This window comes from Ananas comosus, linkage group 19 (assembly GCF_001540865.1).
Source record: "Ananas comosus cultivar F153 linkage group 19, ASM154086v1, whole genome shotgun sequence".
NCBI classification, from domain to species: domain Eukaryota; kingdom Viridiplantae; phylum Streptophyta; class Magnoliopsida; order Poales; family Bromeliaceae; genus Ananas; species Ananas comosus.
In genome coordinates, this window is record NC_033639.1 from 7,632,937 (window position 1) to 7,647,991 (window position 15,055).

Here is a 15,055-nt window from a genome sequence, read left to right on the forward strand (position 1 = left end):
AAAAGTCACGTTTTTTGGGATAAAAGTAAATATTCGCGAATTAAACGCGATTCGCGAATAATTTGGCCCAAAAGAACGCGATTGCTGCCGCATGCTGCGAGCCTGCGAGCGTGGACTCGCGGGCCTCGCGGGTGGCCNTGTTTTAATTTGATTAATTCATTTTTTTATCATTTGATATAATACGGAGTTTTATTTATTTATTAATTCATTTATTCTCTAGTTCTACCAAATATAAATTTATATTTTATATTTTCTAAGTCTATGTTCGTATCAATTTTTGATTTATGTTTTACTTTGACCGTGAATTGTATCACGTATGATCGTATAGATTTAAGATTTAAGATTTGTCATTTGTTTATTTTCTATGTATCACATCTTTGGGGTGACTCAGTTACCAGGTACTTTCTGGTGTTGTTTTAAAAGGAAAACGTTCACATCTGTTCTAGTACTTTAACTAATCCATATTATGTTCTCAAGGACCAAGGATTCAATTAATTCTAATGAATCGAGATACAAACCCAGAAAAAACACGTTTTGTCTCTTACCTGTGTAAGTTAAATTCGTGAGCTCGGTAAACACATATTTTTTCATAGGTAGTCTACCTGATCTTCGAAGGTTGAAAACGAAACTTCTTACTTTTGAGTTTAGCTTGGACCAAACATTTCTTGGTGGGCTAATGTCTAGATAGCAACCTATCGCCTTCGCCTTCTCCTTCTCCGTTGCTCCTCCCAAAGCTAAAGGCTTTTCACTTCTTGGGCTAGAAGCTAGAAGCTAAAGACTTCTCCTCCCGAAGGCTACCGCAAGCCGCTCGCCGGCCTTCCCTTCTCCCGCTCCCCTTCCTGGCGCTGACGGCATCCCCAGCCACCGTCCCGGCGTGGCGGCGTCCCACTCTTCAATCCCGTTTGGAAAAAAAACCCGCCCCACCCCCACTCCTCCCCCCGCTAGAAAAGTCTTTAAAAAAAAAAAAAAAAAACTCTTTATTCTTATATTCTTAAAAAATATAAGTATTTATGCTAATAGCGTAAATCTTGAGAGAAAAAAAACTTAATTTAATAGCCGAACTTTTGATCCCGAATTTTTAATTGGCGAACGTATAATATCCGTATAAATTACGTATCCGAATAATTGGCGAATCTGTTTTTTAGCCGTGTTTTTCAATGAATTTAAAAATTATAAGACGAATTTTATCCGAATTATATCCGTACCTAATTTTTGCCGAATCCGAATTAACTAACTATGCTCCCATGGCATCAAGCGGAGCGGCGATGGCGGAGGACTCAAACATAGAGGACGACCAGCTCGCCTCCATGTCCACGGACGACATCCTCAGGGCCTCTCGCCTCCTTGACAACGAGATCCGCGTCCTCAAGGTACCACACGGAACGATCGAAACCCTAGTTTCTCGATCCTTTTGCACTTCTTAGATCGACGCCGATTGGGTTGTCTTATATCGATTTGGTTGGTATTGATGATTTGTTGGGCGTGTTTGGTTGTGATAGGATGAGTTGCAGAGGAACACTCTGGAGCTCGAGTCGTTCAAGGAGAAAATCAAAGAGAATCAGGAGAAGATTAAGCTAAACAAGCAGCTTCCTTACCTTGTCGGCAACATCGTCGAGGTCTCGCTCCGTTCTCTCTCCTTTTGCCCTTTTTAGTGATCGCAAGATCCTTTCCTTTTGTTTTTGTTATCTGGTGCGTTCTTGATCTTCGGCCGTTGCATAAACAAAGGATTGTAGCGAGGAAACATAAAAAAGATGCTTGTGCGAATTATAGTTTTTAGATAGTTTTATAAACTTCTATGTCGTTGTGTTGTTAGGTCTTATTTACGTTTTCAACGGTTTCAAATTTGCTGTCAAAAAGAAACAAATGCTTGTGCTAAAGAGTTTTATGAACTTGTAAATTACTCTGTTGAGGTCTTAATATCATCATGAGTTTCGAGTTTGCCGTCATAACTAGATTCAGACAGCTGCTAATAAATTCAGCTGAACGCTTTGTTTTCTTTTGAAATGTTTCAGTAAAACATTTGTGTTTGAGTTTGAATTTGTGTTTGAGTTTGAATTGACCGTGTGAAGTCTGTTGTATCTGAGGTCCTCATCCTTGTAGTGAAATTTTAGTTTGATCCTCTACCTCCCCTTGTTTTCTATCTAATTTATTATGTCGGAGTCTTGCACTGGATTAATGGATAGGGATGTCCATCTAGTGACCATGTAAGCTGTATCAACCTAATTAGCATAGATAGGAAAGTGGCTAACATTGTGGTTTCACTGGATGCGCCATATTCTCAGTTCATTTTCTGTAGTATAGTCATTCATGATAACAATTTGATATGAACTTCATTAATTGTTTCTCCCATTTCATGGTAGTTTGTAGTTCTAGTCATTTTGAGCTGGGGATGACTAGTGTCCTTTAATTCCTCGCTGGTTGTTCTAGAATTTTTCGTGTTGATACAGTGTAATTAAAATGAGTATTAGAGTAGTTGGAAAGAAAAAAAGGGGTGTAATTGTGTAACAGGTTTTGTTTTATTGATTTTAAATGTGACAAGTGTCTATGCACATATGGTCATGCATTTGGCATTATTTGTGGTGCAAATCCACAATGTATCATCAGTATGTTGGCTTTCAACTTAATTGTATTGCTCTTTATTTTTGTTATTAGATATTAGAAATGAACCCAGAAGATGAGGCAGAAGAAGATGGTGCAAATGTTGATCTTGATTCTCAGCGGAAAGGGAAGTGTGTTGTCTTAAAAACTTCTACACGTCAGGTAAGTTTCTTATTTGTTGGTTTTGTATCACTGACAGAGCAATTACAATTAACCTTCACCTGCTATGTCCTTGCAGCTTTCTTATATCAAATTGTTTTTTTTTTTTGGGGGGAGGGGGGGTGTATGAACTATTTTTGCTGGGCATTTTCCCCCTTTTTCTATTATCATCTTGAGGAACTTTTCCTTGTGTTGAAAGTATAATATCTGAAACTGTGGTGACAAAATTCTCTTTGTTTCTTATTGAATTGCAGACTATATTTCTTCACAAGTCGTTGAGTAAGTTATCCTGACAAGCTTAAACCTGGAGACTTGGTTGGTGTCAAAACAAAGACAGGCTACTGATATTTGGTACACCTTTCGTCAGAATTATGTACTCAATATTGAATGCTATGAAGTGATGAAAAACACAGAAGATTACATATATGTGGGTTAAAAAGCAGGTCAGTGTTACATACGTCATCTGAATTATATGAAGATTATCTGATCTCCCATTAAAAGTGATATTATTTTTCGTCATATTAATTAATTTGCGTAATCAACTGTGTTGCAATTAGTCTACCCCCCTGTGTGTATTTTTTCCTGAAAACGTGTATAAATATTTTTAGCTCGACAGTGTGGCTTCACTCGTCTTTTGCTTTTTGGTGCATACGATCAGTTCCGCTGCTTTTTTTGGCTGTCGCTTGTCTTAGATCAAGAAACTTGTTGAGGGTCAATTGTGTTGCAATGACACACAAGGGACCCGGTTTCAGAGATTAGGAATTCGCCCCCTAAAGGTTGCTTTTGTATGACGCCGTGCCTGGAACTGGAAAAAACTTGTGATGGCCCCGTGCAAGTGCGGCGGCAGACAATGCAACTTTCTGAAGGATAGCTGGTGCCTCACTTGTTCAGGTGATTATACCACAAACTTCTGGAAGTCGCTTTGTTCCATTGTCCTGTTCTTTGATTCGCCTAGTAAGCTATGTTGCACAGACACAAATATGAGTACAGATACAGGACATGTATCATGATATGATTGATTAACAACCAATCTCCTAAAACATGAGAATATGATACGCGGGATACTTTTTGAATAAAATATTATTTTAAACTATATTTTAAATATACAATTGGCTGGAGTACTAATTATAGTATTGTGACTTTTTGCTTATCGAGTTTTTAAGCGCCCTTTGTAAGCAAAATGTAGGTTTAGAGATGATAGTAATCGCCTAGCCGCGCCGGTTGGGTTCGCGAGGTTAAAGTAAAAACTTGTTATTTCCAGGGATAGCGTTAAGTTTAGGGTTAAAGTGGGGTTAGAGTAATTTTGTGTTTGTTGAGAGGGGAGATTGGTTTGTTCAAGTATAGTAAAATAGTGTTTGTCTGAAGTTAGATGGATAGAAAGATAGTGGATAAAATAGTCGTTGTTGTTTGTTGGAGTAGTGGGTCCGGTGGGAGTGGGGTGGGTGGGGTCGGGGTGGGTTAGCTAACCCGCACCTCCAAATGAAGTGTTGGGAATACACTTCGGGGTTAAGGGGTTATTCACCCGTTTATCCCCGAACCAAACAGGGTGCCTAGCGGTTTAGTGGTGGTGCCTCTAGGTTGCATGAGTTGGTGCGCTGTTGAATTTGTATAATCTAAAGGGTGGAATTGAATTAAAGTGTAGGACTCTAAAGGCTAAAAAATTGATAGCAAACAGAGTGCAAATACTAATATATAAGCATTCCAGCCCAACTCATATATGTTGATTAGACTTAATGATATATTGAGAAAATAAGAATAGTCTGGTTATATAATTAAAAGGAACATCGTTCTGATATACATTAACTTTGTATAATTGTTCGTATATTGCTCATATACAAAGAATAATCATGTATGGAATAATAATTTCACAAAAAGTTACGGCAATAAATTTACAAGTATCCGTGATTCAAGGCTAATAAGAATTTAACTGTAAAACCTTTCTTGTGGCCAATAATAAATGTGGGGTACTAGTGATGCTTGTTCCTGCTCTCTGTTATGATTAAACTATTTGTAAACAAATGCCTGAGCCAAATAAATTTTGTTTGCTCTTTGTATTTGCAAAGTCATTTTTTTTTTCTGTTAGTCTTGTCTCTTTCTCAAACTCTAACCGAAGCATGATCAGAAAATTATTTCTTAAGAAGTGTTCATTTCCATCTGAAAGTAAACCTCCCTTTTAATATTTCAATTGTCATTTTGAATAGATGGAAGTAATACATCACGCCCGCTATCGTTGTTTGAGACATTCATGGTTGGAGTCGCCTGACTTTACGCTATCTTACACTGTATCCAACTTGTATGACAAATCCAACTCTAGGGGTATATGTACATAATCCATACGAAACTGGAACTCAAATTTTCGTATAGCACCCTTTAGTTTCATTGGCTAGTTTCATTCCTTATGTGATGGGAGATATTATTTATTTGGATTGTAATATCTTTGTTGTTTGCAGTTCTAAAAATTGGCTCCAAACAAAACAATATTTTTATGTTTATAGTAAATTATTGAGTGAAATAGGTGGTTCTTTGGTGTTTCATTATATCCCTGCTTCCCATTCAGTTTATAGTATTATCATTTTAGCGCCTGGTAATTACCTACTAATGCAATAATCACGTCCTCACTTAGACCGTGTCCTACATTCGGCACAACTTGCAGCCAAGCGAATTTTCCTTATTGTTTGAGGGTTTTGTTGGGATGTTAGTAACTCGGCCACGCAACGAACAATTATTATGACGTAAATGATTTTGATAGAGGATATGAGAAATGAAGAGTATAAATAGAACAAAATTGGACAAGTTGGCGAAATCGTGGATCGAAGTGTTGAACATATGTCGGTACTAATATCATTCGTAGGCCTCTTCTACCCTCGTCAGCAAGAAAGTGTCCATTATAAAGCTTAGACATGCATAAAATTATTGCATCTGCAAGATGAGAATCCTTTTTAAAGCTAAAACTCTTCCCTTTTTTAACTTTAATTCTGTTTAAGGTCATATTATAATAGACCATAGAGTTTTACAGTTCATAATGTGATCACAAATTACCTTAGTTTTATTGACTTACTTTTATTCTTAATCTTGGTTTCCCATTTATTCTTATTCTTTGTTTTCCAAACTTTTGTTCTTGTGATTTCTGTATATAATCTCTGTAGTTAGCGTCTCTATGGTAAATTACTCAAGACAAGGGCAAACACATTCTTTATTCATCTGAGTTCGACAAAAATTAGACAAAAGGCAATTTATAATGTAAGGGTGCATTTTATAGTTGTAAGGGAAAAACATATTAGACAAAAGGCAGTTTATAATTATAAGGGTGCCTTCTCATTATTGTAAAGGAAAGACATAAATGAGAGCTGCTTTATTAAATTCATGGCAGTAATAGCTTGAAGCAAATGTTAACTGCTTCTGCCACCATAACACCATTCAGGTTGCTGTATAGTAGTTATTTCTCTTATGAATATTGTGATAATTGGGTTCAAAATGATGGCTGAGATTCGATAGCTATGTTTATAATAGATGATAAGTAAGATGCACAGTAGGATGAAATTATCAAGCTGCTTATGTAGCCATTAGGCCTTGATCATAGTAGTCGAAATATTCCAGTAGTATGAAAACCGTTCCAGTGTAATATGTGATTTATTTCAAGTATAAATAGTATATGGTTGGTTTATTTGTGTAATTTAGAACTGAATGATTTTTTAGGGTTCTTCTTGCGATCTTTATATACATCAAATTTTGCTTGTACAGGTAGTTCAGTTTTGCGTGGAAAATTGTCGCCACTTCATAGTTTTATGTTTTGCATTATTTGTTTTTCTCACATAGAAATAATAGCTGCATGAACTGCCTTCTGAAACTCAATTGGAAGATTTTCTCTCTCTTTTTTTTTTGGTCTCCTACAAGCGCCACCAGCTAAGTTGACTAAACCCTTTTTTGGCTCATTCAGATGTTTATTGGAGATGGTGCAAAACTTGTTCGTGATGCCTTTCAGCTTGCCAAGGAAAAAGCACCCTGCATTATTTTCATTGATGAGATTGATGCAATAGGAACAAAGAGATTTGACAGGTCTGCTATATTCTCCTTCCTTTATATCATCATATGATTCCTGTTTCTCAAATGTAATGATTCAATTGTCTAACGGTCTAAGCAACAGTATGACTGATTGTCTCATCTCTCCCTGTACTGTAAAATGTTTACTTGTTGTTTTTGTCTGTTGATTAATGCTTCATGCCTTCATTCTCACAGAAATACCACATAATCGATGTCCTCGAAAATTGGTGAAGTTAGATTGGCCTTTAAGAATCAAATTGATTCTGACAATTGGGAAAGATATTATTCACTCATTTCTATCTCATTTGCACTTCGATGCTGCTTAGGGGTTGCAACCTTTGTGGAACTTGCTCAGCAGTTTCGGATTTACCAGATTATTTGTTTCGTTATGCAGTATTCTTCTAGACTGATTTTATCCATGCTAGTTCCCAGTTTATCAGTTGTATAAGGAACATTTGACTTCTAGCTTCATCACAAATGGACTTAAAAGGCAACACTCTTATGTGGGTACCTGAGGCTCTGCAATACTGTCTTTGTGCTAGTACGGTGCATATGTGTTCCATGCAAGATTTGGCTAGAATACCTTAGATACAGCAGATGGATGATACATTTTATTGAAGAGAAATGCTCAAAGTATTCATGGAGAGATAAAAACATGCAACTTTTGCAGACCTACTTAAGTTTGTCATAGGACATTGTGATGCAATAAAATTACGCCTAACTTTCAAAATGAGTTAATGTAAGAAATTTATGGCTGCATGCTCCAAATAAGTGAACTAAAAATGGCTTCTAAAATTTATGATATAGAGATGTAGAAGTTGACTTTATTGATTAAAAAAATCAAGAAGAATGAGTCATTCTCCTCGTGAAATTGCAGTTCTCTTTCAATTATCCTGTCAAATACATCTAGCAAATTCCATATGAACCGTAAGATGTGTTGTTTTTGTTGATCGTTCAATCTTTCAATAAGTGAGCAATCAGCCCGAGAAACTTACTGTTTTCCTTCTATACCACTTTAAATTGATGTTCCTTGATTCTAGGCGCCTTTTTCAATCTTTTACTATTTGCAACTTCAGCTGCAGTCTTCTCTTGGCTTTCTAAATGTTCCAATTACTCGATCTTTTGCATATTTCATGATTGATTATTCAATTATTCAGTGCATCTGTTTATTGGGAAGAAGTATTTGGCTTAAGAATATTCTTATCTGTTTTCATTAAGCCATTTTATGCAATCTTTTTAATGGGAAATTGTTTTTCAAGGTCTAAATAAGAGAGTTTGTAGCTCAAAAAAGCTGTTTACCTAATGGCTACTACAAACTCTGATGCTAAAACTGCTTTCAGCCATCATTAACTTTGGTAAAATGGTCATGATGTTCCTTTGCATTCTTTGCAGTGAAGTAAGTGGGGACAGGGAAGTGCAGCGAACTATGTTAGAATTACTTAATCAGCTTGATGGCTTTAGCAGTGATGACCGGATAAAGGTCAGTACATTATTTTCTCTGTTATTATGACTAAATGCTTGGTTGAAGCTTCATGGCTGACTTATCTATCATTTTTTGTTTGACCTCTCAATTTCTTGTATGTCTCTAAATTCATCGCCCTTTCATTTGGTAGAATTAGTCCCAACTTTTGTCTTCTTTATAGAATTCTACGTGAACTGACACTAGAATTTTGTTTTCCAATTTAGAGAACAGAGTTTGTAATGCCATCTATGGCTTGAGATGTATTGAAAGAAGCAACAAAATATTTTTAGTGGCTTGGTTCGAATAGAAGCTAAACAAAATCGAAGCAATTAATTACTCTTATGTAATAGAAGAAAGAAACTTGAAGGGAAAAAGAAAACTGGGAAAAACCTATAATTTCCAAAGAGGAACAGTTATTGAAACTTCTAAAAAAAGAAAAGACTGGTAAGGGGGTAGTCAGAGATAGATTGGGTAATCTTACAATTTATAATAAATTTTTCCCAAACGAGTGATGATTCTCGATATATTTTTACTTCAGTAGTCAATAACAATATAAAGACGAGAAAGAATCTTTCACATCTTTTGTGAAGGCCATCCATGTTTCGTTATTGGCTTTTCTGAAGTCTAGAAATCTAATTGGGATCCTCTTTTTAAAGAAAACAAAGACGCCAAAGTTGGTAGATCTTTCCTTTAGGCAAAGATTCGAAAGCAACTCCAGAGTTCTTGTTGCTCCAAGATCTCTCCCTCTATTCTAAGAGGAGAAAAATGAAGGGCCTTGACGGTTAGATTATTAGATTTTGTTATGATGCCATCTTCTAGTATACAGTTCATCATGCTCTCTGTTGTGTCAATGTTAAGTTCTTTTGCTTTAACTTGGAAAGCAAGTAACCCGTGGACCTCTGTCACCAAGATTTAAATCTAGTTAACTGGGATAGTAGGCTGTTTAAGGCAACACACTAGTAATTTTTGTTGAGAGCTGTATAGTGTGCATCAACTGCCAATGGTTTAGAATTTTTTTGACATATATGTAAAATGTCTGATCCCTGAAATATAAAAAAAAATTGTGAAAAGATTTAAGTTCTGTATTTTAAGGAATATAAGTATAACCGGGTTTCTAATTTTCTCATGGAAGGCATGATGATATAGGTTTTTAAGATAAACTTGACAACTGAGTAGAAAATATATTGATAGAAAAGAATCCACAGGCCAGTAAAATTTTGTTGTAGAAGACCCTGCTGCCCACCCTTGGTTACTTCTGAAACTAATTTAAATGGATGAAATATTTTAGTTCTAGTTATGCTATGATGACCTTCCTAACTTGTTTTACTTAAAAGGACTCCATTGAATTCTTCTAATGAAAATATTGTCCTTTAGGAGGGTGATTATAGTCAGTCACTGTATACTGTAACAGTGACATGTGAATATGTGCATGAACAGAAAGAAGGAAGATATCTGGTAAATTGGTTAGTTCCTTGTGCAGTGTTTGAAAATGCGCAAGGTGCAAAAAGGCACAAAGGCCTTTTGAAGCCTAGGCGGCTCGAGAAGGTGAGACGCACAACTAATCAAAATAAAAACACTCTTAACAAACTTAGTTTAAATGGATGTTTTATGTTAAAAATTTGCAAAATAGCCATACAAACCATAAAAAAAACGAAGAAATCACATGTATAAATATTCTCAAACTAAAAAAAAAACTTATGTCTCAACTTCAACTTAAAAGTGCTTGTTTTTGTTTCTTGCCGCTGCTGCTTCTTGCCATTGCAAGGTGGAAGAGAGAATGACCAAGAGAAAAGGAGAAGAAAGTGCTCAAATTAGGAAATTTTTTCAATTCCTTAATATTTTAAAATATATTGAAAAAACCCAAGACCAGTAAACCCAAACTCTAGACCCATTAAACGTAAATATCAGGAGGCGTGTTTGAGTCGCGTGCCTCGCTCCTTGAGGCACTAAGGGCCGCGTCTCGTGCCTGGGGCGCGCCTTTTCAAACACTGCTTGTGCACTTGTGGTTGACAGTCGGCACCAAGATAGCTAACTAAATAAAAAAATACTAAATGAATGTCGCCATATATGCCGACGGAACCTCCTTGCTAGCCCTATTAAGGCCAGTGCACTAATATCTAATAATTTCAATGTATTAGAATGGCAAAGAGCACTGATGCATCTTGTATTTCTAAATATAGTGCTTAATTAAAAGGAAAATGTTTTGGTGCAGGCGTAATATCTTTTTTTATTAGAGGTATTACTGTTTTAGTTATTAGAATGATGCAGTTTACCTTAGATAATTAATTTTAAAATACGTCTTTTTGATGGTTGACTAGAATTGGCTGATTGTAATGGAAAAGTATGGTTCTTATATTTTTCATCTAGTCACTTCGGAGGATATCATGTTGCAAAATCAATTGAATTGCAGTAACTGAACAAACCTATCTCATTTTTAAGTTTGAACACAAGGTAATCTAGCAATAGAGAGGAGCAAGAAGGCAGATAAAGAGATATAGAAGAATTGTAAAAGCTATTAAATGAATCCTATGGCTGATCAATTTCTACTGGCCACTTAGCCAAAGGAACCATGAGTGCTCCATGTCGTCGATAACAGCCAGTTTTGCTTGAAGACCTTGAATTCCTTTAGACACATTTTTTTTGTGTTCTTTTTATGATTCTTTTTAGTCGTCAAAAGTACTGCTCTTGTAAGTTTATGCGACAGCTGATCTTTTCTGAAGTTAGAGTTCCTTGGGGAATCAAAATTTTATGTAGTATCATCAATATGAACAAATAATCCAGCAAGTACCCAATTATACAAATTATCACCTCTGACTTTAGTGGGAAAAATTCAAGGAGCAGAGATCTCAATAGTGATTGTAGCCACACAACTGTTGTCTTCATGTTGCACTATATTTTTTTTTATTTTGAATTTACCTAAAAATCTTTGGTATAGGGCTTTCTTTTTTCTTTTGGCGATAAACGGACGAAGCTTTTTGCAATCAACTATTGGTGCTATTCTTATTTATTTTACATCATTTTTTTTGCTTAACTAAAAGAATGTCTGGCCGGTCCACTTAACAGGTTATTGCAGCAACTAACCGAGCTGACATTCTTGATCCTGCCCTAATGAGATCGGGTCGTTTGGATCGCAAAATCGAGTTCCCTCATCCATCAGAAGAAGCCAGAGCTCGGATCTTGCAGGTGCTCTTTGGCTTATTACTGTTTTCAACAATTGTATTTTCTTCTTTTACAAATTTTCTCTGCCATCATACGCACAGAGAGAGTTGACTGTTTATTTGTAATCTTAGATCCACTCGAGGAAGATGAATGTCCATCCTGATGTCAACTTTGAAGAGCTCGCTCGTTCAACTGATGATTTCAATGGGGCACAACTGAAAGCAGTTTGTGTAGAAGCTGGAATGCTTGCACTGCGTCGGGATGCGACTGAGGTTTCACACTCTTCTTCTTAGTAGTTTATTTTCTTAATTCACTTACTGAACCTTCATCTTGCATGCACGTGACTAATCTTTTCTTTGACTTGCAACTGTAAGCTTAATTTACTATGCTATTTTCGCATCAAATTGCATTAGGAGACGTTCCTTATTATTTTCTATTTGTTTGTTCGGTTGAGAATTAGAGTGGATAAATAATCTTCTTTTGACCTCAGGTGACGCACGAAGATTTCAATGAAGGAATCATCCAAGTTCAAGCCAAGAAGAAGTCCAGCCTGAATTATTACGCGTGATGTGGTTTTATATGTATCAGGACATATAGAAACCTAGCTGATAATGAAGTTGGAAGTGAATTTTCTGTTTGATCAGTGTCCACAGACAGGCTCCACGAATGGAATGATAGATTTATATCGGTTCATTGTAATGTAAAGTGTTATCAGGGGGCCCTCATTTGGATTATGCTTTCTAATTTTCACATGTTGGCTTTTCTGGATTGTAGTTCAGAACTGAGGGTGTCCGTTGAAATCCAATATGTCTTCAGCATTTATGTTACTAGCTAAAAGATCAATTGTTTTGAGTATTGTATTTATGTGGAAGCTTTCTTGATGTTATTCCAAAAGGTACCGTAACTGATAGTGGATGTTACTAATTCATTGTCGCAAGCAAAATTTTGGTCGTGAAGCTGAAATGCTTATTTTGGTGATGAAGCTGAAATGCTTAGCCTATGTTTGTTTTCTCCAAGTCCGGCGGTGAAGTCAGGAGTTTGTGTAGCTAGAGATTGCGGGCGCAAACTTGGACTTCTGGGGAGACCATGTGGCCTGTACGTGTGATCAGTCTCGCTGGGGCGGTGAGATCGCGTACGGTGTGAACTCCGACTTTGCTTACGACAGTCGCAATGTCGTGTTATGCCGTACAGACGGTATTCGGTGGAAACAAACATGCATGCACTATGTCGGTGATAGAGAATTGAGCAGGTGAAATCTAAGTACAGGATCATGATGAACAGCAGCGGGAAGTCATTTGGTATTGATAAATACTCCCAAAAGTGCAATTGCCTATGCATTTTCAAAATTTGTAATCTTTGTTCTGTGAAGTATTAAAAGTGGCATCGAAGTATTTGCCTTGATGAGATCCACAGATCCACATGACCATTTTTTTTTTTTTTTTTCTAAAATTCGATTTTACGTAAAATTTTATTCCATTAGATGCTATTCATAACACTTTAAAACCATACTAGTTTAGTTACCCGCGCGATGCGGCGGATAGGTATTATCGAAATATTAGATTTTTAATTCAATCCAACTCATCTTAAATAGAAACTATCAAATAATTACAGAAAATACTGTAAAATAGGTTAAAATTAGATTAAAAAAATAGAAAATAAAAAGAGAGAAAAAAATAAAAAAGAAAGAAACTCTCACTTAATGTTGGTCTCTAAAAAGACGAGGCTTGCCACTGCTTTCACTACCGCCTCGATCTCCACTGTCATTGCCCGTGCTTTCTTCAGCAACCGTCTTGGTCTCCACTGCCATGACATTTACCGCCTCTGCCACCGCTATGACCTGAAGCATCTCCCACACCTCATGCTAAATGAGAAGAGAATAATATATCAAAATTAGGAATTTAAAAAAATAAAAATAAAAATAGATTTCACACCTCTTGCTAAATGAAGAAGGTTGAAATTTATTATAAGAAACAAAATAGGCTTTTATTTTCATGACATACATAAGAGAGAATAGAGCTTTTGCATAAGTTTTTATGGTTTACGATAATATTAGGGTTAAAATGGGTGGACATATTAATTAGACATTATATGCAGAGAGAAGGCAAAGGGTTGGGCCTTTTGGATGGATTTCTAAGTTTACGGTTTAGATATGATTAAATTGGGTGGACACATTAATTAGACGTTATATGTAGAGGGAAGGCAAAGGGTTGGTTTAATAATGTAAAAGTCCAAGAGTAAAGAAAATACAAAGCATTTTTTTGGGGGATTAATGTCACTATTACTTAGTGGCTCAATGAATCTACATTGATTAGCAATAAAATCAATACCAGGTGCGTTATTTTGTTAATTTGATATTTAGATAGAGGGAGTGGTTTCATTTATTTATTTATTTATTTATAAGGATGAAGGGATGAAGGGATGAAGGGTGGCTTGCCACGTGGCAAGAAATATTGTGCTTTCATTTAGGTTTATAGATATTCGTCTTGCCCAAACGCAGAACCTTAGTCGGGTATATGACGTACGACACCCCACTTTCCACAACATTCTCTTGTTTTTTCCGCTGTATAACCTCGATTCAATTGAGACTCATCTTATAATCTTCGCAGGTAATTGACTTTGATACCAGCATGTGACGCCTGACTCTCAGAGGGCCATCCATTCTAGAACTATTTTAATTCTAGCATGCTTAACTCTCTTAACGTCTTAAGCCTAATCACCGCCCAAAATAATAGCTGAATTTTTTAGAAACTCACAAGCACCAAACAATGTGAGACTTGTCTCGCTAGCTTTTAGCTGAGAGGTTAAGAGAGTTTAGCGTGCTATGATGAGAATAGTATTAGAATGGGAGACCCCCTGGGAAGTGGGGCGCCACACAATGAAAATGTGTAATAAGTATTACTCTTTGTCCGATTGAATGAGAAAAAGTACTCGTTGCAAATTTATACTGTTTGGCCGCAATTGAATAGCTTAATGTTGTTCCAGTATTCGTTCTTGTGAACTTGGACATCTAATTTACCCTCTCGGGGCATAATAGAACATTTTAATTAGGTATTACTCTTTGTTCGATTGAATGAGAAAAAGTACTCGTTGTAAATTTATACTGTTAGGGCGCAATTGAGTAGCTTAATGTTGTTCCGGTTTTCGTTCTTGTTAACGTGGACATCTAATTTACCCTCTCGGGGCATAATAGAACATTTTAATTAGGTTTTACTCTTTGTTCGATAGAATGAGAAAAAGTACTCATTTCAAATTTATACTGTTAGGGCGGAATTGAGTAGCTTAATGTTGTTCCGGTATTCGTTCTTGTGAACTTGGACATCTAATTTACCCTCTCGGGGCATAATAGAATATTTTAATTAGGTATTACTCTTTGTTCGATTGAATGAGAAAAAGTACTCGTTGCAAATTTATACTGTTAGGGCACAATTGAGTAGTATAATGTTGTTCGGGTTCTCGTTCTTGTGAATGCGGACATCTAATTTACCCTCTCGGGGCATTATAGAACATTTTAATTTGGTATTACTCTTTGTTCGATTGAATGAGAAAAAGTACTCTTTACAAATTTATACTGTTTTGCCGCAATTGAGTTGTCCAGTTTTTTTCCGGTTTTCGTTGTTGTGAACGTGGACATCTAAT

The 15,055-nt window shown here is 36.2% G+C and overlaps 1 pseudogene; it reads left to right on the top strand.

Annotated features, from left to right (window-relative positions):
* LOC109724688 lies at window positions 1,168–12,339 on the top strand (annotated as a pseudogene).